Below are 21445 nucleotides of genomic sequence, written 5' to 3'. Positions count from 1 at the left end.
TCTTTCCCTTCTATAGTACCCCCTTAGTACATGTTAACCTGAAAACTAACACCGATTATTCCATTTATTTAAAAATATACCAACGTTTCACACTAATTTTGCAAAGACTTCATAAATTTTCTTCTAATGCATGGATGCCCACTGAAAGTATCAAAATATATCCACTTCTACTCTGTGTTAACTCTGAGTAACTTTCCCCCATAAAAACAATGTTCTGTTAAACATTTCTTCTCTGCCTTATACTTATATATATCTTAAATCCTGCTGTTTGGCATGGCAGCTTTCATCACAGCAAGTGGCATATGTGAGTTGGTGAAAAAAACATAACAGTATACTGTCTGTTTCTCAGAATCCAGTCTGCTGAAAAATAGAACACGATAGGTTCATAAATCGTTTCTTATGTATTGAACTGATCCATCCTTAGACTGCCATTTGGGGTTGTTTCACAACTGTCTTAGAAAATTCTGTTTTGTGTGCTTCCTTTGCAACCTTGTGCACACTCCATCTCCTGACAAGTCTCCTTCCAGCTGAGAAAGCAACAAATTCTTCACCCTGTTGTCCATCCACTTCATTCTGAATAGAGAAGGAAGAAAGAGGCTGATGAAGGAGAATATGGTCCTGATGGGAATGATCCTGCTTTGAGCAGGGGGTTTGACTAGATGACCTCCTGGGGTCCTTTCCAACCCTAATTTTCCATGATTCTTTGATTTTATGAATGTGAGGCCTTTCCCCTCCAACATACACATCAGCAGCTAGGTTTGTTGCTCCTGCAGTTCTTCCAACCTCTAGCACCCTGAGAAGTTCTGCTTTTCAGCTCAACGCGCAGGGTCAAATGCTGAGATGAGTTGGACAGAACAGAATCTTATGTAACTTACACCGTCTTGTGGTCTCTCTTTGAGTAACTTACACACTTTTTAGGCATAAGCAGCAGGAGAAAATACTAGTTGGGGGAACTGGGCAGTGCAGGGTGCACCCATCTAACCCCCGCCTCTTCCTTCCACAGGGCTGTTTCGGGGACTGGTGCGCACTGGTGGTGTGTGTGTGGTCATGGCAGAGCGTGCAGCAGGGGTACTGAGTGGCAGCAGGGTGTGGCAGTGTTGCTGTCCCCGGCCGCCGCAAAATTAATTTGGAAATCCCTGTTTAGTAAATTAGTAAGCCCCATTAACCCCAAACTTCCGCCACCTATGGTTTTAGGTTTACAGTCTCATATTGTAATATACACATCAACTTTGAGTTCCTCTGCCTGGAATCATAGAATCATAGAAAATTAGCATTGGAAAGGACTTCAGGACATTATCTAGTCCAACCTGTTCAAAGCAGGACCATCCTCAACAAGATCATCCCAATCACAGCTTTAACTAGCCAGGTCTTAAAAACCTCCAAGGATGGAGATTCCACCACGTCTCTGGGTAACCTGTTCCATTGTTTTACTACCTTCCTAGTGAGAAAATTCTTCCCAATATCTACCCTAAACTTCCTTTGCTGCAACTTGAGACCATTGCTCTTTGTTCTGTCATCTGCCACCACTGAGAACAGTCTACCTCCATCCTCTTTCAAACCTCCCTTCAGGTAGTAGAAGAATGCTATTAAATCCCCTCTCAGCATTCTCTTCTCCAAACTAAATAAGTCCAGTTCCCTGTCTCTCCTCATAAGTCATGTGCCCCAGCCCCCTCACCATTGTAGTTGCCCTCTGCTGGACTCTCTCCAGTTTGTCCACATCCTTTCTATAGTGGGGGGCCCAAAACTTAACACAGTACTCCAGATGTAGCCTCACCAGTGATGAATAGAAGGGAATAATCACTTCTCTTGACCTGGTGGCAACACACCTACCAATGCAGCCCAGTATGCCATTACCCTTCTTTGCAATGAGGGCATGCTCTTGGCTCATATTCAGTTTATTGTCCACTGTAACTCCCAGGTCCTTTTCTGCAGAGCTGCTGCCCAGCCAGTCAGCCCTCAGCCTGTACTGGTACATGGGATTGTTCCATCCTAAGCGCAGGACTTTGCACTTGTCCTTGTTGAACCTCATGAGATTTCTTTTGGCCCAGTCCTCCAATTTGTCTCAGTCTCTCTGAATCCTAGCCCTACCCTCCAGCGTATCTACTACTCCCCGCCAGCTTGGTGTCATCCACAAACTTGCTGAGGTTGTCATCCGCAAACTTCCTATGCCATCTTCCAGGTCGTTGATGAAGATATTGAACAAAGCCAGTCCCAGGACTGACCCCTGTGGCACTCCATTTGATACCAGCTGCCAACATCGAGCCATTAATTGCTACCCTCTGAACCCGATACTCCAGCCAGTTTTCTATCTACCTTATAGTGCATTCATCCAGCCCGTACTTCCTTAGCTTGCCTGTGAGAACATTGTGGGAGACCGTATCAAATGCCTTGCTAAAATCAAGGTATACCACATCTACTGGTCTCCCCGCATCCACAGAGCCAGTCATCTATCATAGAAAGCAATCAGGTTGGTCAGGTATGACTTGCCCTTGGTGAATCCATGCTGACTGTTCCTAATCACCTTCTTCTCCCCCAAGTGCTTCGAGATGGATTCCTTGAGGATCTGCTCTGTGATTTTTCCATGGGCTGAGGTGAGGCTGACTGGTCTTTAGTACCCTGGATCCTCCTTTTTCCTTTTCTTAAATATGGGCACTATGTTTGCCCTTTTCCAATCATCTGGGACCTCTCCTGATTGCCATGGTGTTTCAAAGATGATGGCCAGTGGCTCTGCAGTCTCATCAGCCAACTCCCTCAGCACCCTCAGGTGCATCCCATCTGGCCCCATGGACTTGTATATGTCCAGTTTTTCTAAATAGTCCCTAACCTGTTCTTTCACAACTGTTGGCTGGTCACCTTCTCCCCAAACTGTGCTGCCCAGTGCAGTAGTCTGGGAGCTGACCTTGCCTGTGAAGACTGAGGTGAAAAAGGCATTGAGTACATCAGCCTTTTCTGCATCCTCTGTTAACTAGGTTGCCTCCCCCATTCAGTAAGGGACCCACACTTCCCCTGATCCTCCTCTTGCTACCAACATACTTGCAGAAACCCTTCTTGTTACCCTTCATGTCCCTTGGTAGCTGCAACTCCAATTGCGCTTTGGCCATCCTGACTTCATCCCTGCATGTCTGAGTAATGCTCTTATACTCCTCCCTAGTTATTTGTCCAAGTTTCCACTTCTTATAAGCTTCCTTTTTTGTGATTTAGTTTACTAAAGAGTTCCCTACTAAGCCAAGCTGGGTTTCTGCCATACTTGCTAGTCTTCCTGCGCTTCAGGATGGTTTGTTGTTGCATTCTCAGTAAGGCTTCTTTACAATACAGCCAGCTCTCCTGGACTTCTCTCCCCCTCAGACTGGCTTCCCAGGGGATCCTGTCAATGAGTTCCCTCAGCGAGTCAAAGTCTGCTTTTCTGAAATCCAGGGTCCTTACCCTGCTGCTTTCCATCCTGCCTTTCCTCAGGATCTTGAATTCAATCATATGGTCAATGCTGCCCAAGTTGCCATCCACTGGTTACACATTCCCCACCAATTCATCCCTGTTTGTGAGCAGCAGGTCAAGAAGAGCATGGCCATTAGTTGGCTGCTCCAGCACTTGCACCAGGAAGCTGTCTCCAATGCTCTCCAAAAACTTCCTGGGTTGCCTGTGCACTGCTGTGTTGCCCTCCCAGCAGATGTCATGGTGACTGAAATACCCCATGAGAACCAGAGCCTGTGATTGGGAAACTTGTGCTTCATCCACTACTTCCTCCTGCTCTGGTGGTCTATAGCAGACCCCACCATGACATCACCCTTGTTACTCTTCCCTCTAACCTTAACCCAGAGTCTGTCAACAGGCCCATCTCCAGTTTCATACTGGAGCTCTGAGCAATCATATGGCTCTTCTCCCCTGCCTGTCTTTCCTGAACAGTTTGTACCCATCCATGACACTGTTCCAGTCATGCGAGCTCCCACCAAGTCTCTATTATTCCAAACATGTCCTGGTTCCATGACTGTGCAAGGACTTCCGATTCTTCCTGCTTGTTTCCCAGGCTCTGCATTCATATACAGGGGTAACTAGTCAATTGCCCTGATTTCTCAGGAAGTATGAGAACAGCTCCCCTGTTGCCCCCTCCTGATTGCTCTTCCTCCAAGTCTCCTGCTTCCCCACTTACCTCAGGGCTTTGGTCTCCATCCCCCAGCAAACCTAGTTTAAAACCCTCCTTATTTATGATCTTACATTGGTACAAAAAGATGTTAAACCAGTGTAAAATTGGTATAAGCAAGAGCAGAAGCAGGTGCACTAGCCAGAGGGCTAAACAGGGGCAATTAATTCACACGGAACTGTAGCCTGCTAGAAGGTACTAGGTAGCTATGTTCATTCAACCAGGTGCCTTCTACCACAGTTCAAACATTGCTTCCACATGGTGGGGTCTTTCTCCATATTAAGTGCTTGACATTGTGGGCTGGTATCCCACGGACGTTTGTCCCACTGCTAGGCCCTTTGCATTGTGAAATTTTTAATGGAGAATTATGGGATATGTAGCAGAAGCGAGCTGGAATCAACATTAATGATGGGACTCTGGGTCAAATCCAGAAATTTCCAAGATACAGTAGCTCTTTTTTCAGGAAGCCAGCTCCATTTTCAAGACGTTATCAGCTGGCAGAGATGGAACATTACACTGTACTACAATGCTAGTCATTAAAAATGACTAGCGAGGGGCGCGGCAAAAACGTAAAAGCGTAAAGCGACCAAAACGCTGGCTTGCATCCATAGATGCTTCAAGCAAATCCCGGGACGTCATTCTCCCCCTGTACTCAGCCTTAGTGAGGCCGCAGCTGGAGTACTGTGTCCAGTTTTGGGCTCCACAATTCAAAAAGGATGTGGAGAAGCTTGAGAGAGTCCAGAGAAGAGCCACGCGCATGATCAGAGGTCAGGGAAGCAGACCCTACGATGACAGGCTGAGAGCCCTGGGGCTCTTTAGCCTGAAAAAGCGCAGGCTCAGGGGTGATCTGATGGCCACCTACAAGTTTATCAGGGGTGACCACCAGCATCTGGGGGAACGTTTGTTCACCAGAGCACCCTAAGGGATGACGAGGTCGAATGGTCACAAACTACTTCAAGATCATTTCAGGCTGGACATAAGGAAGAACTTCTTTACTGTCCGAGCCCCCCAAGGTCTGGAACAGCCTGCCACCGGAGGTGGTTCAAGCGCCTTCATTGAACACCTTCAAGATGAAACTGGATGCTTACCTTGCTGGGATCCTATGACCCCAGCTGACTTCCTGCCCTTTGGGCGGGGGGCTGGACTCGATGATCTTATGATGTCCCTTCCAGCCCTGATGTCTATGAAATCTATGAAAAATATACAATAGTGTTATGGAGAGGTACTCAGCATTTTGCTACTGGACAGCTTCAACTTTCTAAGTCAGCCACTGGTCTACCAAGCAGCTATTGCAATCTTTTTGTCAGCAGTGCTACCAGTTATCTTGCATATAACTGTAGCAGGAGGCTGAGAATGATGTGGCAATGATGATGATGATTGCCTGCTTGTGGAGGAAATGTTTAAGGACCACATTCACATGGTCCAGTGCTGTGTCTGTGTGGGAGATGACTGTGCCACAGATCCAGCATGACATGCACTGGCTACAGAACCTTGGGACAAAGTGCACTTTCCTGGAAATCTGTTTAGACTTTGCCCTAGGTTTGCAGCAGCAAACACCAATACCAGAGCACCCTTCAGCATCCAGGTGCATGTGGCAATCACTCTCAGCTCACCACCCTCAACTGCTTCCAGTTGAGAAGCTAAGCAATTAGGACTGTGCTGATAGAAGCATATGCTGCTAGTAAGGAATGAATGATGTGTGATTAATGATGCTCTGGAGGTTCCTGATGACTTTCCACAAAAGGAGCACCCACATTGCACTGGGAAAACTGGTAGTACTATATTCCTAATCTTTGTCTTGCTCTACCCTCCTGGGCTAAGCTGCTGTTGATCCTGTGTTATGGCCAGTGTGTAGAAGACCCAGGGTTGAGTGATTCTGGAGCAAACAGCTGTTCCCAGTATAGTCTTGTAGAGGACCTGTCTGATGATCAGGGTTCTGGGTTTTCTATTTCCCTTAGAAAAACAGAAAAAAACATGGATTTTGCTTTTTAACTGAGAAAATCATGAATTTCTCATTTTAGAGGAGAAACAAGTGGGTTTTTCATTTTTGCAAAGAGCTCTCTGCAGCCTGGCAGAGTTCCAGCCTCCAGGGGGCAGGAGGAGGGCAGTCAGGCAGGGGGCGCCATGTGCACGTATATGCACATGTCCACCAGGCAGCCTGCAGAGCAGCTCCTGTAGGTAAACCTGGTGGGGGGGGAAGGATTGAGGTCCCCGTAGGGAGGGAGTTGGGCAGGGCTGGGGCTGTTGGCCAGCCAGGCAGTGCGTGGGGCTTGGTGCCCAGGACTAGACTGTGAGGCCACAGGGCCTGGGCAGGGCGTGGAACGGGGCTGTGGGAGGCTTGTCCGGGGGGGAGGGGCACAGGCTCCCCACCACTGCACACTCCTGGGGGGGCATGGGTGTATCTGCCCCCAGAGCTCTGTGTGGAGATAGATGGAGGCGGGGATTGCCTGCCTGTCCTTCCTGAACAGTTTGTACCCATCCATGACACTGTTCCAGTCATGTGGGTCCCCATGTGGAGGGGAGGGAGGGGTTGCCTGCTGCAGGTTCGGGCTCCCTGCCCTGCTGTCCTCGCCCCAGGGTCTCCATGACCCAACAGGCGGGACCTGGGACGGCAGGGCAGAGCGGGGCCGGGCAGGGAAGCTCCTTGCTGCTGCAAGTCCTGCCCTGCCCTGACGAGGTGCCCGCTGCCTGCCCAGGAGCAGTGAGGGACACAACTCTGCACTGCTGCCCCTGCTGCTGCCAGGTGGGCAAGGGTCACTTTGCCAGGGTGGCACAGGGCTCCCAGTGGCAAGGAGCTTCCCCTCCCAGACCCACTGTGCTCTGCCACACTGGGTTCTGTCCGCTGGGCCATGGAGGTGTTGGGGGCAGGGCAGCAGGGTGGGGAACCCCAAGCTCACAGAGGGCAGCCCACCCCACCCCCACGGGCTCTGCTCTGGCCATGCCATCCACAGGGGAGGGGTAGCTGGGCTATGTGCCCTGCTCCCGCTCAGGCCACAGCAGTTGTCGCCTCCCACAGGTGGCAGCATTCAAGTGCTCATAGCCCTGACAGCTGGGGGACAGGGGATTGTAGGTGGGGGCAAGGGTCATCAGCAGGGCTGGGAGGCTGTCACTTGGAAGTGAGGGGCCTGGACCTGCGTCCTGGTGAGCGAAGGGGGAAGCTCTGATTTTCCATGATAAAAAACCCAAAATCAAATAACAAAATGTACTGGTATTTAGAATTTATTTCATTATAGTGATTGAGGCATTGGTAGACTTCCAAACTGCTTTAAAATTGTAAATGTATCAATAAAACATGTTGATATATCTATATATATATAGATATATATCTATATATATATAGATATATATCTATATATATATAGATATAGTGGCATTTCATTTTAATCACAGGTTTTGGGAGGTTTGTCAGATACTTTGTGATTTTTAAACAGAGAAAACCATGATCCCTGCTGATTATGGTGTGTTCAAGGTGTGGGGAGGAAAGAGGAGCTTTACTGAGGAGCTTTATTGCAGCATGTTTTCGAGCAAGCTATTTGTCTCTCCAGCATAGGTGCCAACTTCTATTCTTGCTGGAGGGAGCAGCCTAAGATGACAGACATATGAAAAGTGTTATACATTTCAGGTGATAACCCTCTTCCCGAGTGGGGCCAGGGCCCTTGGGCCCCCATGTACTCAGCACCTCTCCTCTCTATGACATCCAGAAGCTACCTCTGGATCTTCCTGTCCTTTTCTGTGGTCTTCTAGGTTATAGTGAGTCTCAGCTTGGTCAGCTACCAGTTCAGGTTGAGGCCCCCATTGATTTATCTCCGTGTCTTTCTCTAGCTAGAAACATCCATCTGTTCCTGAGCAGTGAGGACTCCTCCAAAACTCAATTTCTGTCATCTTTCTCTCTTCCCCATCAGATTTCCAAGTGTTGGAAGGCTGATCAAACTCCTTCCCTTTAAGGTCATACAGGCTCAGGTGCATGTTCTCTTACACCATGGTCCAAATCCTGTCCATCCCAGGTAGCACTAACTTTGCCAGAGGTCAAGGCTTTGCCACAGGCTGTCTTTTCAGCCAACATCAGCTTTTTACTCTCATTCTGGCATCATTGTGTGTTATAGGCATGTCCCCTCTGGGCTATCACTTTCACAATTTTTATTCCAGTAATTCATCATAAGAGCTTCTTGAGCTTCTGCCTCTCCTCAAAGGTTGAGAAAATCCAGCAACTGAGCATGGTTCCAGGTGGGTGCATATGTCACAGTACAGCAAATGCTGTAATGTTATGGTGTGAGGATGGTGACTCTTGGAGTAGGCAGGCACAGGTGTCCTGCTGTTGTTTGTATATCAGTATTTTAATAGGAAAGGCTAGTTACCTACTGCAGAACAGCACAGGTTATACGGGTAAATAGATAGGTCACCTCTGGTGTGCTTTAAAGCAGTATGGCATGCCAGCTATAAGACCCCCAAGCTGGGGTGCAGTAGTGATGTATCCCTACACGCACTGATTTGCACTAATTTCATATGTAGTAATTTAAAAATAGGAAACGGTACAGAATGCACATTATCATGCCAGTAAGTATGGCCTAAGGACTGTATTATATTTCTCCCTTTATATTGTTTTCCCCTTTTTGCCACTTCTTCTTCTCATGTCCTGTCACCATGTTTAAATGTGACTCCAAAAATGGGCACATACTATTGCTCAATCTGTAGCCTTACTGAGGTCTTGTTGGTGCACGATTTCCCTATAAATGGGAAGATCAGTAGATGTTGTATAGCTTAAAAGTTTCCTCCACATTCACAAATAATGTTTGTATTGTTAGATACAAACACCATAGCTGCATGTTAACTTTAGTATTACTAACTGTTGTTCGGAGGTAGTTCAAGCTTCCCTATGTTGACCAATCAAGCTCTGCTCCTGCAGGGAGATATTCATTCACCGGTTTTGATTTTCATCCTAACTCTCTCCTGAGTCATTTCTAGTCACAATTCTAACATTTGTATTTGTGTGGCTGTCAGTGTTTCATCCAATGACTGCATTGTAGAGAGGATTTTTTTCTGTGATCTTAATGCCACAATGTAGCCATGTAGCGGGTACTGCCACTGAATGCAATTAAAACAAACAAACAAAAAATCAATCCATAGGAAAATAGAAAAGGGAAACTTAGTTTAACATTTCTGCAGGGTGACACCTCTGGCATTTTGCACATACACATATTTTTACCAGAGAACCACGCTGGCCTGACATAAACAGCCACAGATGTATCTTTAGAGGTTTCTATTAAGATATGGAGCATAATCAGAATTATGCTATTAATTTAGAAACGAAAAACAAAACTAGAGAATACTATAAGAAAGAAATCTTGAATGGTGTTCAAAAAAAGCAATGACTTTGCTTCCAATTAATAAACATAATATTTGAAGACCTAGTATCAGCTACGTTTTCATTAAGAAAATATGAACTGAAATATAAAGTAGGAGGCAGCCCCGTAACCCTTATTCAGGTGACATGATCCACTCACTTAGCATGTCCACTCTTGTAAGTTATGGTTGCAAGGACTGGGCCCTTAGCTCAGAGGATGAAAGGTAACTGCTGATTATTATATTTTCTTCCTTTCCATTTCAGTCCATGCCCTATTTCCAATATGTTACACTGGTTACTATAAAATGCGAGCATCATGAAAAACAACAGACCTATATTGTTTTGCTGCTCTCCTGTATCCTTGAACCATTAATACTCTCTCACAATGAAGAGAGACTTTGAAAGGAGCCACAACGTAAAAGCAAATGTCTCTTTGCTAAACATTCACACAAACAGCACCCAGAACAAACTGTACGCAGAATAATAGGATGTAAATGGAAGCAGACAATGCCAAAACTGTACAATTATATTTTTGTCTGTCCTTGATTTTGAGAATTTTATTATTCATCAGAGTCCAGTTCATATTTGTTTTGTTTTAATGTCTGAAATGCTTTGCATTTCATCCTAATAGTCCTCTCTGTTCTAAATGTTTATACAGCATGATTTACTACAATGTGGATGTGTAATTATGGTGATGATTAGACAAAACATTTTTGACAAGAAAGGAAAACAGTAGTTAATAATGTTTTCCATCTGTTTGGTAAAACCCAACTTGAAAAGAAGGAGGCCTAAGCATGTACCAGAGTCCAAGGCAACACCTATGTAAGTACATGACAGAAATATAAATGCCTAATGAATTCATTCTGATCATTGCTCACACATTTTTGAAAGCACTACCATCTGTTTTATAGATAAATATTACTGCAATTAATGTCAGTACATGTTTATATTATATCATTTCCAGAGTCTTATTTTAGAGCTAAGACGCCTTTCTTTTCAAAAGGAATAACGACATATTTTAAGCTATTGGCAGGAAATGCATTGTAATTAGGATAAAATGAGTGAATTTCAATAATGACTTGCTTCTCTATTGGAGAAAGTTAGCGCATTTAAAGCTTCTGTTCTTCATTAAGGGCCAGATACTGGGTCACTGCCTGTACTGCTCACTGAAGGCTTAAAAAAAAGCCTAAAAATTGAAACTTGGCTGCACATGGAAAACAGCACAATAGATATAACATGGATGAGTCTTCTTCACCCTTGAGATGTGTATTTCATGCCTCTGCTCTGCCCTTATGTTGGTTGATTAAGAGTTTAATCGTGCCATGAGCATGGCTCTGATCTACCCAAGCTCTTAAGCACATACTAAACTTTTTAGCTTTTTCCAGGGCTGAGACAAAAGCAGACAAGCTAAAGCTGCTACTTTTCCCCATGGTGTTTAGCAAGGGCCTGGCTATGAACGTAGCATGTCTTTATGATGAAGATTTAATCCTTCAGCTCCCACTATGTTCCAACAAAACAAAATCCCTTTATGCAGATTTAGCTCCTTCCCCATCAGAGAATCTAAGAAATGTGTCCAAAACCAAACAGACCCCATAAATTAACTGGATATTTATTGACTTAGTACTTCTGTTTATACGATGTGCCAGTCAAAATGCTATACAGGCCTGATTGAAGGCCCACTGAAGTCAGCTGAAAGATTCCTATTGTCTTCAGTGGGCTTTGGATGAGGATCCAACTATATTTGTGCATCCAAATATATGTATGTCTGCATCTGGAACATGCCTAACACTTGAAAGAGAATTCTTTTATTGTTGTTCACTACATCAATACCTTACTTTCTATGCCAGTGAAATTAAGTTGCAGCTGAATTTTTCTTGTCCTGCTGCCAAAATTTCATGCACCTGTATGAGGACCTGCTATTTGAAAATCTGTGCCTGGTGACAGAGATCAGTGGAATTTTGTTTAGAATAAAGTAACACATTTTGTTCCTTCAATAGATTTTGAACTGCCAGTTCCACTGTCAGACCCAGAGCATTGCTGTTTTAGCATAAGGCAGGGCAGGGTGGCATTTTTTATTAGTATCTCAGTTTTTCTTGACAGAATGTAATTTTGTTTCTTCACAACAGCCACAGCAGATGCTGCCTTTGCTAAATCTAGCTAAGATTTAAGCATCTCTGGAGAGGCTTAAATCTACTAGCACTACTCAGAATATTACTAACAGCCAATAGATTTTCCTGGATGGCTTCCATCATGGATTCCACTTAGGCAAAGTCCGTAAGTATCCACCTAAGTTTCCAACTAAATAATTGCTGCTAAGACTGTTTTTAAGAAAAAGCTGCATGTTTGTTTCCAGTAAAAAGTTCTGTTTGAAAATACAGGCTGCAGTCAAACCGGACTATGTTGCAGCCTCTATCTCTGAGTACCAGTCGGAACGCCAGAGATCACTGGCACTGGAAAAGCATCCTAGGCGATTTATGATCCTTCATAAATCAGTGGGGGACGTGCTACTGAAGCTAAAGCAAAACCATCCCAAAATGCAAAAGGCAAAATTGAAACAAACCGAGTTCAGCATACATGCCTCTTCCTTCCTCCTCCCCACCCCAAACTTAGTCTCCTCCTCAAAAAACCTTGAAAACAAGATAAATTAGTAAAACTCAAATAAGCAGTTAAAAACAAAACCTTTGTTAAGTAAACAAGGTACATAGGTGCTGAAGACCACAGCACTAGCTTGTTACAATTGGTATTGTATGAGAAACTGTTTGGATGACAGCTCCCTAATTCAACCTCTTCCTCAGAATTTCCACAATGTTGTATTATAATCCTGGATGAGTAAAACATCCAAAACATGGAAACTTGGTACAAAGGTAAGAAGGGATTTTGAAATGGGCTTCAACAAATCTCTGAGCAGAATATTATAGCTATTGAAAAGAGGAAACCTAACTGGTTTCAAGGTGGAGTTTGGTAAGTTTATAAAAGAAATTTTAGGATGTGGTTGCTTGTAGCAGCAGGTGACTGAAATCAGTGATCTAGGAAGTTCCTTTCTAGTCCTGTTTCCTATGAAAACAAACGAAACCACAAAGTTTGAATTCATACCAAGACCCAAACATCAGTGGGTTTGTGGGTGTTGGATTCAGCAATCTAGTTTGGTATACTGCTAAGAGAGCCTGATGGAAAGTTCTGGTCAAGATTTGAACTTCTAGGAAGGATGGAGTTTGTCAGACTTGGAATTTTGGTGCAGAAGTAAAGCACACACGGGCATGTGCACACACCTTTTGCTTTGCTGTGTATCCTTTCTTCTGAAAAATCTTAAAACAGCAGTAGGCAACCCCCAGCACAGGTGCCAGAGTGTGGCGCACACAGGCATTTTGCTTAGCATGCGTGCTTCAGAGTGGAAAACAGGGAAGGGGCCAGGGCCGTGCTGCCATAACAAGGATTGGGCCACTCATGGCTCCCCCACTGTCTGCCCCCGGCACACCAACATCTTACAAGTAAAGGTTGTGGGTGTTTTTGGCACTCTGCCCAAAAATGTTGCTGACCCCTGTCTTGAAAGATTTTACACATAATAATTAAATAAGCCTCAGAGCACCCTTAAAAGTTAAGGAGAATGTCACTTCTCGCTGAGAGCAAATGCAGTAGCTGTTTAAGAGTGAAGAGTTATGCTTCACAGGAGTCTAGAGCCAGAAGTGATAAAGAATACTACATATAGTTGAAACATCTCGGAAGGCCAAACGTAATGACACGAGTGGGCCTAGGACAGGGTGGGCAATTATTTGGGCTGGCAGGCCACTTAAAGAGTTTTGGTGACCTGTTGAGGGCCACCATCCCTCTCTCTCTCCCCCCATCCTTCCCCCGCTGCAACCAATGCAGAAGCCTGAACCTACCTGCAGCTTTAGCAGGCCCTGCACTGCCCCCTCCCTTCCCCCACCCACAATTCCAGACCCAACAGCTGTTCAACCATGGCCAGCAGCTTCCAGGTCCAAGGGGGCGCAGGGGGTGCTACAGCTGCAGGCTATAACCAGCATGTAAGCATTGAACCCACCTGCAGCTGTAGCACGACCCACCCCCTTCCCCTCCTGGAAGTTGGCAGCTGCCAGATCCAGACTTGGGGCATGGAGGGTATGCTTCCACTTCTGCACTGATGGCAACTCCAGCCCGGAGAGAAAGAGAGCGTGCACCTGGCATGCTGGAAGCAGCCCCAGGCCACCTGCAGGCCAGATTCATTCACTTGGTGGGAGCCCACCTGTGGTCCAGATCCAATCAGTTGGAGGGCCAAATGTGGCCCACAGGCTGTATTTTGCCTACCCCTGGCCTACAATGACATCTCTGCCCTTACAAAAGATTGTGCAAGTTTGTCAGGACCCCAAGTTGCCAGGGTCTCTGTTTTATGTCTTATTCTCTTTAGTGTTCTCTGCTTTCTTGCTGGGACATTGGTTTAGTCAGGTTCAGTTAGCTGAATGCAAGTTAATATTGCTCAGCCCTTCAGCACCAACATACATCCCCAATGGGGCTCAATATGCTGGAATTCAGCAAAAGGCCTCACCCCCACTCACCCCATCCCCAAATTCCTGGCCCTTCTAGGAGCCCTGTGGGTTATATGATGTGTTCTGAGGGCCAGATTCAGCCCATGGGCCATACCCTTGACACCCTTGCCCTAGGTCATATCAAGCTTTATGTGCATGCAAAATATATTACAGTATTAAAAAAAAATTACAACTGCGTTACGCAAGCTTTTCTGCAGGCAACTGAAACAGCTGCTATATGCTTTGGTACTTTATACTGTACCGTAATAGATAAAACTTAAAAGAAATTAAGTTTTTTAACAATATGGCTTTGAGTCCAACCACCGCATAAAGCAGGAGGGAGAAGGCAGAAAAATATTTATACAGGATGTACTCAAATTGTAAGGAATAAAGGTTTCCCTATGTAAGAACATTTATACAACATGTTACTGTTCTGTGGAAAACAGATTCTGGCTTGGAAAGTATAGTATTACACTTAACAGATACAGCATAGTTCCCAATTATTTTTCCTGTTTTCTTTTGCTGTCTAGCTTCAATTCCTGTAGCTTTTTAGTAAAATAAAAGGACCAGAAACTACAATCCCTTGTGAAGTCTTGCATTTAACTCAAATGAGAGTTTTAACTGGAAAAAGCACTCTCAATGGTCTGAGAGTTGTCCCGGTGACATTGTACTTCTTAGGTTAAAGGGTGACAAGGGAAAGAATACTCAGTTGTCTTCCTTGGTTGCACTATCAGTTCTTCCTGTCTGACAGACCTGGAGCTGCTCTGTAATATTTTCACAATACTGTATGTGTCTGTGTGCTGGTTATTGAGAAAGTTACTGTATAAATATGTTGGTTAAGTTTAATTGTGGGCTGTTGGAAAACCAAGCAGGAAGTGGAGCAGTAGCTCAAGACTGGTCCCCATTTAACAGCACTTAAGGGACAATGCAAGAGCTATTCATTCTGATATTCTGTCTCTGATCCCCTGCTGAGTTCTCTGGAGTAGTTTTTCAAAGTGTGCATGGCTGGGCACATGTGGGGAGAACTTGTGAGAGAACAAAGATCCTGACTGGATTTTAGAAAGATTTGCATCCTCAAGCAAGAGATACACATGTAAGGGAAAGACTGAGGCTTAGCCTACACAACAGAACTTTAAAAATAGTAGTTACATTAGAGCAGCAAAGATCCCTCCAGTAGATGCAGATCTGCTGTTAGAAGGCATTTTTCTTCTTCCTACATTATATGAGCCCCCCTGAACAGCAGAAACCTTGCTAGGAGAAGCCTTCTTCTGCTGGCAGACTGTCAACATTGGGAGTTTTGCCAGCATAGCTACATTAGTGACAGGGGGAGATATTTTCAGACCCCAAGCCACTGTAGCTATGGTGGCAGAGACAAGGTCTGATGCACAAAGCCCTAGTTAAGAATGACTGGAAAAATGAGGTTTCTACCAAAGAATGACAGGACTCTAGGGGAGAGGTATGTGCATGCATTTCACTGATGCTATGCTTTATTGCTGTTGATAGGACTAAACAATGCAGTAGTTGAAGATCCAGCTCACTAGTCACCACTGTTCACAGATTCATGAACATCTGCAGGTACTGAATAAATTCAACCTTCTTGTATAAATAGGGACCTATTGAAATTGCAATTTTGTGGAAACTGCAATTTTGGGCAGGCTGTGTGGAAAAGCATGGGCTCCGCGCTTTTGGCGGGCTCCCTGAAAAAAAAACTTACTGAAAATAAAATGCTGGCTCCCTCTGGGGAACCAGCAGTCCTTGTGGCTGCTGTGACCCGGCGGCTTAGCCTGGCGGGGAGGGAAGGAGGAAGGGGGTGCTGCTGGCAGAGCTGTCCCTAGGGCACAGTGAATCAGGGCGACCACCCCAGGCCCTGCGCTTTGGGGGGGCCCTGTAGAGCCAGGCGGAGTGGCTGCAGCCCCTCCTGTGGGGCATACCCAGAGCTGGTGGCTCAGTCCCGTGCTGCGGAAGAAGCACAGAAACCCCCTCCCCCTTTGCAGTGGCCCTGCACAGTGTTAAGGGGGCCCCACATAGGCTGATTTGCCCCAGGCCCTGCACCCCACTAGGGTTGGTTCTGGCTGCTGACATGGCAAATGGTGGCTATCCCTGCCCCTTGCTGTTGAATAGACAGCTGATCCTTGGCTCCCACCCTTGGGAGTATATTGGAGACAAGGGTTTCAATGGACCCCTGAGGCTGGGAGCATAGATCAGCTGATTGCCACTTCCAGCCTCAGAGGTACACAGGAGTCCTTGATTCTGATGCATCCCTGAGGCTTGGCACCCCAACCAGCTGCCGTGTCTAGCCTCCAGGGTGCACTGAAATCAAAGGCTCCACTGTATCCTGAAGGTTGGGAACACAGTGAAGTCAAGGGCTCTGATGCACCCCCACAGCTAGTCAAAGGCTCCCAGGGCTCCCAAGGCTGGGAGCTGTGAACAGCTAATGCCTAGCTACATATGCAATTTAAGGCACAATGGGAACCAGCCACCAAGTTACGCACATTTTGGGCATATCTACACATACCCCTATAGTGCTGTTGTTACTACACTGTCATTTAATAATACTTCCTTTTGGAAGTACTAAATGACAGCGCAGTAACAGTCTGTACTGCACTGTGCCGGTAGGCACAGTTATTTTTAGCTGCTACATTGTTGTAGCAACACATTATACTGAGAGAGTGTGTTGCTATGGCAACGTAGCTGCAGCCTCACAATTTGCGCCCACTGTAGCGCATTGCTACAGTGATGTAGTGTCATGTGTAAACGCACCCTTTGTGGAATAACTTTGTGGCTCAGTCCTTGTTTTATTCAACTATTAATTGCATTGATGTGTGACTGGGTTACAATTTAAGGACTAAGTACAGACAGTCAAAAAGCCCAAGGGTGAATCAATTCAATCTTTGCAAATTAGTCTACGCTGCATAGCTTGAACCAAGAAGCAAGTGAACAGACATTAACTTTTGATTCTGGAAATGCAGCCACATGCCTGCAGTGGCTCAGGCTAGAAGCAGGGGAGGCAGGCTAGCACATGCCTCCCTGCTCATCTTGAGAACACAGCTTAGGCCAAAGCTAGCCCATCCACCCTGCAAGGGGGGTATGCGGCGAGGTGCAAAGCATCCTGGGATGCTGGGTGACTATTGAGTTAACTTGAATCTGGAGGGGATCTGGGACAGAAATTCAACAAACCAATTTAACCTTTGGGTTCCACAATTCAAAAAAGATGTGGAGAAGCTTGAGAGAGTGCAGAGGAGAGCCACGCACATGATCCGAGGTCAGGAAAACAGACCTTATGATGAGAGGCTGAGAGCTATGGGACTCTTCAGCCTGGAAAAGCACAGGCTCAGGGGAGATCTGATGGCCACCTATAAGTTTATCAGGGGTGTTCACCAGGATCTGGGGGAATGTTTGTTCACCAAAGCGCCCCGAGGGATGACAAGGTTGAACGGTTATAAACTCCTCAAGACCATTTCAGACTGGACATAAGGAAGAACTTCTTTACTGTCCAAGCCCCCAAGGTCTGGAATAGACTGCCACCAGAGGTGGTTCAAGCACCTACTTTGAACGCCTTCAAGAGAAAATTGGATGTTTATCTTGCTGGGATCCTATGACCCCAGCTGACTTCCTGCCCCTGGGGCAGGGGGCTGGACTCGATGATTTTCTGAGGTCCCTTCCAGCCCTAATGTCTATGAAATCTATGAAATCAGTTAAGTCTGATACTACATCCATCCAGGTTTATTTTAAGATGGTTTCAGAATTTTGAAAGTGGTTTATTTGCACTGAATTTCTATTATGTTACAGATTTGAACCAGTTTCCTATCACTTATACTAGTTTATGTGTAATTTCCATCCCCAGCCCAGATGTCAGTAACTAGTTAATCACATCTGAAGTGTAATGTCTTCCAGGGGCCTTTGTGTCAGCAGGGAAGACAGAGGATAAGAAAACACAGGAAAAGCCCTTTAAAAAAAAGCCACAGGAAAGCCATCAAGAGAAGAGTTGAACCAAGTGCATCTGGGTGGTAACCAACCATCAGTCTGGCTAGTAAGTTTCATTTTTGGCAGGCAGACAATAAATTATAGAAGATTATGATTAGGCAATTAATGAGTATTTTTGATTGTTCATTATAAAACAAATAGTTAAAATGGGGCTCCTCAAACCTAAAAAACCCCTTGGTTATTCTGGTATACTCTTTTCAGAAGCAGCTTCTCTCTTCCCAAATTTTCACACATTTTTGGTTTGTTCTCTGTCCATCAGGGGAGCCAGCTCACTCAACAAAAAATGTATTTATATGATAGACAAAGCAGGGCTTTCATCATAATTTAAATTGCCAGTCTTCATGACTGATTTGGGTTATTTCTCCCTCTACTTCCATTATCATAACAATTGTTTCATCGTCTTGATCTTGTGCTCAGATACGGTACTTCCTCTAACAGCAGAAAATGTCAATTATGAAGAGACTGCTTGTTTTTTACTTGTTGTGAATCATTTACTTAAGAAAGACTTTCATCACATGTTTTAGACACCAAGATGTGCGCAAGTAATTGGTGTGAACTGCAGTTGGAGATATGCATGAGTTTCAAAACGAGAAGACCTACCTTATGGATGTAGCCATGGAGTACTTCCACATCTGTTAACTTCACTGGTGTTCTCTACATCCAGCAAAAGCAAAAAAAACTATACACTGTATAAGTTATGCAAACAAAGTATACCTGTTCTGACCTCAGACAATGAATACAATTACTTGTTTAAAAAGTGACTAATATTATTTAAAATAAAAACATGGTTTTCTAACAGATTAAGAGCATTAACTCTTTCATTTTGTACTAAGTAGTTGCTTTGTTTAGTTATGCAGTTTTCCCTTATTGTTATAGGCCTTCTGCCAGCAAATCATTAGGATTAAAAAGGAGGAACACTAGAAAGTTCAGTATTATACATCTATTTTGCCAACATGTAGCAAATAGGTATAATCCATCATTTTCAATGCCCCTTTCAATAGTATCCTTCACTACCTCAGATAATTTAACAATCACAATGACAGTCTAATTTTTTCCTCTAGTAGCCAAGATGTTTTCAAAGGAAACTTTTTTTCCAGTAGCACATTCTGGATTCTCTACTGAAATACTATTAGATGCAAAACGCCTTCATTCTTTAGGCCAACTTCAGGAATGTTGGAAAGATCTGGAAAAGCCATTCTCATTTTTCAGGTCACTCAGAAAAATCCCTACAATCTTCCTGTCATTTCTATTCCTTTTACAATCCATCTAATACTGGAACAGCATCAAGAGTCTGAAAATAGGTAAACTTTTTTGCTGGCGGCAAACTCAAGGCATTAGACCGTGGGCTTCCCACCCTCTCTCCTCTCCTGTCCATGTCCATTACTGGAGAAAGAAGGTTTTTACTAGCAATGGTCCAAGCATGGCTTATTTCACCCAGCTGGGTCCCCATCACACTTAATGGTAGGAGCATGGAGTGGTATATATGCATGTACAGCTACAATGGTTTCATACTGCAGTAGTTCCCTGCTAATTTACATTAATGACTAAGTGTCCCATTGTTTGCCATCTGTATACACAGTCAAAAAATCAAGAATAATGCAGCACAAAATGTAATTTGCTCACTTACTTGACAAATGTAATTTAGTTTGTGGCACCAAATAGTTCTCTATTAGGTTATGTAAGTAAAATGTCTGACCTACTTAAAGACTTCCAAACAACCCTATCCCACAGAGAAATATTGTCACTGTATTTATAATTTGTAACCTCCTTTCATGGCATAAAATGTTCTAATCAAATCTGTCTGTAACTGTGCCACATGTAAGATCTCCTAGAAATGTGATATATATTTAATCATCATGGTACAACAATTATACCGAAGGGACTCATACTACTAAATACCTGTCATTTTACAAAGGAAAAATAGACAAATACTGTAGTGTATGCAGAACTTGTGTGTGTCTTGGAGAAACTTTGTTTTTCTCTGTTCATCAAAGAAGTGTCAGCTGTTTCGTGTCTGATAATGTTATTAGCACTGGAAAAAAGCATTTAAACTACAATTTGTGCTTTTCTTCATTGCTCACAGTGGTGGTGACCTTGGCAGAGTAGAAATACAATATGAATGTGAGAAGTTTGCATTTGCTACTGTTGCTCCTCATTAAGCTCCCATTTATCATTGAAATGCCACTGACTAACAATGATTTCACGTCAATTCTTCATCAATACCATCATGGAAAAAATTAACATCTACTTCTCAGCAATGGTCACTCTCCGAAATCGTAAGACTTTGGTGATCAAACTGAGTGATCTGTGCTACTACAGTAACACAGTGTATTTTATTTAGGTGACATCTATTCTGTCCAAAAATCCTGCAGTAGGTGCCTCACACAAGAGATGGCAAAATAAATGCACTGATAATTGGTTTTAAAATTATGTAAATGACCTGGTAACAACTTCAGTGAATAAATGACCCCTTTTAAACAAAGTTCTGTCTGTAGTGCTCCGCATATCAAAAAGCAAAGCACTAGATGACAAGGACTGGAACAGCACCAGATATATAAAATCATTTTAAAAAGAAAACCAGGAATAGAAAATACATTTGTATATAGTCTGGGCTAGTATTATTATCAAGGCTGTCACATTTTCAGTCTTTTGATATAATGGCCTTAAATGTATTCTTATACTTGTATTATTTATCATTCTTAAATTATTTTTTTTTAATTTTTCTGGGAATTCCTTCTTTCTTAAGAGGAAAACATTTTGAAAAAACAAATAGCAAAAGGTTTATACTTTAAGAACACATCGTCATGGTACCATACCTTCCTGGATATTACACACTGATGGCTAATGTTTATGTATCATCTCCATCAAAAGATCTCTTAGCACTAGCTCCTCAGCTCACTCAGACCAGTCAGGGAACCAATCAGAACTGTTCCCTATAAAATTATAGTGAGCTTTAAAAGATCATTCTAAATATGCATTTTTATATTAATGGAAATGTTTCCACATTACCCAATCAAAGTTCAATAGTCCTGTTGAATCTAACAGGCCATAGAACCAGCATGTTTAAGGCACACCAGTTTTTGTAGCTAGTGGCACACAGAAGAGTTGTTTGGCTAACATCACTTCACCAAAAAGTTGGGTCACATAGGGACAAGCTTTAGCACAAGTCCAAAGAAAGGCTGAAACTCAGCTGTAAGTTGTTGTAGCCTCTCTGCCACTATGTCCCTTCCATTTCCTGGCAGACCATGTTCCTGTGTATTAATTTTTTCCAGTTGGTCTCAGTAAAGACCAGTGCAGTGAGACCCTGTATGTAAAAGTCAGAAAGATGATTTAGGAAGAAGTAGTGCCCAGGACTTGACGGGGGATGAGGAAATAACTTAAGAGTGCTATATGACAGGGCAAAATTAAGAGAGATAAAGAGCAGTTATTAACTTCATAGCCAGCAGGTGCCTGCATCCAGATAAA

At 44.0% G+C, this 21445-nt stretch overlaps 1 long non-coding RNA gene across 2 annotated transcripts in view; it reads left to right on the top strand.

The window, feature by feature from the left end:
- Positions 1–19789, top strand: part of LOC102385670 — a 26379-nt gene extending 6590 nt beyond the window's left edge. The window contains exons 2-7 of one of the 2 annotated variants that reach the window (XR_003094109.1): positions 8282–8359; positions 10257–10298; positions 11603–11750; positions 15500–15571; positions 17891–18026; positions 18505–19789. This is a non-coding gene — a long non-coding RNA (uncharacterized LOC102385670). Of the gene's footprint in view, positions 1–8281; positions 8360–10134; positions 10299–11602; positions 11751–15499; positions 15572–17890; positions 18027–18504 lie in introns of both variants that reach the window. The other variant, XR_323838.3, reaches the window with a different exon arrangement.
- Positions 19790–21445: the final 1656 nt, after the last annotated feature.

This window comes from Alligator sinensis, unplaced genomic scaffold, assembly GCF_000455745.1.
Source record: "Alligator sinensis unplaced genomic scaffold, ASM45574v1 scaffold309_1, whole genome shotgun sequence".
Classification (NCBI taxonomy): domain Eukaryota; kingdom Metazoa; phylum Chordata; order Crocodylia; family Alligatoridae; genus Alligator; species Alligator sinensis.
This window is presented reverse-complemented; position numbering and strand designations above follow the sequence as displayed.